Source organism: Ipomoea triloba, chromosome 16 (genome assembly GCF_003576645.1).
Source record: "Ipomoea triloba cultivar NCNSP0323 chromosome 16, ASM357664v1".
Taxonomy (NCBI): Eukaryota; Viridiplantae; Streptophyta; class Magnoliopsida; order Solanales; family Convolvulaceae; genus Ipomoea; species Ipomoea triloba.
The window spans coordinates 9104153-9107739 of NC_044931.1; positions in this window are offsets into that span (position 1 = coordinate 9104153).

Below are 3587 nucleotides of genomic sequence, written 5' to 3' on the forward strand. Positions count from 1 at the left end.
CCTAACCAAAACAGCAACCTTATGACTTCTTTCTCGCACTCCCTTTTCAGGGAGGCGTGGTTGACCGAGTGCCGACAATATTTTCAGGACTCCGGCCTAACCAAAACACCAACCTTATGACTTCTTTCTCGCACTCCCTTTTCAGGGAGGCGTGGTTGACCGAGTGCCGACACCATTTTCAGAACTCCGGCCTAACCGAAACACCAACCTTATGACTTCTTTCTCCCACTCGATTTTCAGGGAGGCACGGTTGATCGAGTGCCGACTCCATTGTTAGGACTCCGGCCTAACCAAAACATCAACCTTATGACTTCCTTCTCACACTCCCTTTTCAGGGACGCACGGTTGACCGAGTGCCGACTCCATTTTCAGGACTCCGGCTTAACCAAAACACCAACCTTATGACTTCTTTCTCGCACTCCCTTTTCAGGAAGGCGTGGTTGACCGAGTGCCGACAATATTTTCAGGACTCCGGCCTAACCAAAACACCAACCTTATGACTTCTTTCTCGCACTCCCTTTTCAGGGAGGCGTGGTTGACCGAGTGCCGACACCATTTTCAGGACTCCGGCCTAACCAAAACACCAACCTTATGACTTCTTTCTCGCGCTCCCTTTTCAGGGAGGCGTGGTTGACCGAGTGCCGACACCATTTTCAGGACTCCGGCCTAACCAAAACACCAACCTTATGACTCCTTTCTCACACCCCCTTTTCAGGGATGCACGGTTGAGCGAGTGCCGACTCCATTTTCAGGACTCCGGCCTAACCTAAACACCAACCTTATGACTTCTTTCTCGCGCTCCCTTTTCAGGGAGGCGTGGTTGACCGAGTGCCGACCCCATTTTCACGACTCCGGCCTAACCAAAACACCAACCTGATGACTTCTTTCTCAAACTCCCTTTTCAGGGATGCACGGTTGAGCGAGTGCCGACTCCATTTTCAGGACTCCGGCCTAACCTAAACACCAACCTTATGACTTCTTTCTCGCGCTCCCTTTTCAGGGAGGCGTGGTTGACCGAGTGCCGACCCCATTTTCACGACTCCGGCCTAACCAAAACACCAACCTGATGACTTCTTTCTCAAACTCCCTTTTCAGGGATGCACGGTTGAGCGAGTGCCGACTCCATTTTCAGGACTCCGGCCTAACCAAAACACCAACCTTATGACTTCTTTCTCGCACTCCCTTTTCAGGGAGGCATGGTTGAGCGAGTGTCGACTCCATTTTCAGGATTCCGGCCTAACCAAAACACCAACATTATGACTTCTTTCTCGCACTCCCTTTTCAGGGAGGCACGGTTGACCGAGTGCCGACACCATTTTCACGACTCCGGCTAACCAAAACACCAACCTTATGACTTCTTTCTCGCACTCCCTTTTCAGGGAGGCGTGGTTGACCGAGTGCCGACACCATTTTCAGGACTCCGGCCTAACCAAAATACCAACCTTATTACTTATTTCTCACACTCCCTTTTTATGGAGGCGTGGTTGACCGAGTGCCAACTCCATTTTCAGGACTCCGGCCTAACCAAAACACCAACCTTATGGCTTCTTTCTCGCACTCCCTTTTCAGGGAGGCGCGGTTGACCGAGTGCCGACTCCATTTTCAGGCCCCCGCCTAACCAAAACACCAACCTTATGACCTCTTTCTCGCCCTCCCTTTTCAGGGAGGCACGGTTGACCGAGTGCCGACACCATTTTCAGGACTCCGGCCTAACCAAAATACCAACCTTATTACTTATTTCTCACACTCCCTTTTTATGGAGGCGTGGTTGACCGAGTGCCAACTCCATTTTCAGGACTCCGGCCTAACCAAAACACCAACCTTATGGCTTCTTTCTCGCACTCCCTTTTCAGGGAGGCGCGGTTGACCGAGTGCCGACTCCATTTTCAGGCCCCCGCCTAACCAAAACACCAACCTTATGACCTCTTTCTCGCCCTCCCTTTTCAGGGAGGCACGGTTGACCGAGTGCCGACACCATTTTCAGGACTCCGGCCTAACCAAAATACCAACCTTATTACTTATTTCTCACACTCCCTTTTTATGGAGGCGTGGTTGACCGAGTGCCAACTCCATTTTCAGGACTCCGGCCTAACCAAAACACCAACCTTATGGCTTCTTTCTCGCACTCCCTTTTCAGGGAGGCGCGGTTGACCGAGTGCCGACTCCATTTTCAGGCCCCCGCCTAACCAAAACACCAACCTTATGACCTCTTTCTCGCACTCCCTTTTCAGGGAGGCACGGTTGACCGAGTGCCGACACCATTTTCAGGACTCCGGCCTAACCAAAACACCAACCTTATGACTTCTTTCTCACACTCCCTTTTCAGGGATGCACGGTTGAGCGAGTGTCGACTCCATTTTCAGGACTCCGGCCTAGCCAAAACACCATCCTTATTACTTATTTCTCACACTCCCTTTTTATGGAGGCGTGGTTGACCGAGTGCCAACACCATTTTCAGGACTCCGGCCTAACCAAAACACCAACCTTATGACTTCTTTCTCGCACTCCCTTTTCAGGGAGGCGTGGTTGACCGAGTGCCGACACCATTTTCAGGACTCCGGCCTAACCAAAACACCAACCTTATGACTTCTTTCTCGCACTCCCTTTTCAGGGAGGCGTGGTTGACCGAGTGCCGACACCATTTTCAGGACTCCGGCCTAACCAAAACACGAACCTTATGACTTCTTTCTCGCACTCCCTTTTCAGGGGGGCGTGGTTGACCGAGTGCCGACACCATTTTCAGGACTCCGGCCTAACCAAAACACCAACCTTATGACTTCTTTCTCGCACTCCCTTTTCAGGGAGGCGTGGTTGACCGAGTGCCGACACCATTTTCAGGACTCCGGCCTAACCAAAACACCAACCTTATGACTTCTTTCTCACACTCCCTTTTCAGGGATGCACGGTTGAGCGAGTGTCGACTCCATTTTCAGGACTCCAGCCTAACCAAAACACCAACCTTATTACTTATTTCTCACACTCCCTTTTTATGGAGGCGTGGTTGACCGAGTGCAAACACCATTTTCAGGACTCCGGCCTAACCAAAACACCAACCTTATGACTTCTTTCTCACAGTCCCTTTTTAGGGAGGCACGGTTGACCTAGTGCCGACTCCATTTTCAGGACTCCGCCTAACCAAAACACCAAACTTATGACCTCTTTCTCGCACTCTCTTTTCAGGGAGGCACGGCTGATCGAGTGCCGACTCCATTGCTAGGACTCCGGCCTAACCAAAACACCAACCTTATGACTTCTTTCTCACAGTCCCTTTTTAGGGAGGCACGGTTGACCGAGTGCCGACTCCATTTCCAGAACTCCGGCCTAACCAAAACACCAACCTTATGACTTCTTTCTCGCACTCCCTTTTCAGGGAGGCACGGTTGACCGAGTGCCGACACCATTTTCAGGACTCCGGCCTAACCAAAACACCAACCTTATGACTTCTTTCTCGCACTCCCTTTTCAGGGAGGCGTGGTTGACCGAGTGCCGACACCATTTTCAGGACTCCGGCCTAACCAAAACACCAACCTTATGACTTCTTACTCGCACTCCCTTTTCCGGGAGGCACGGTTGACCGACTGCCGACA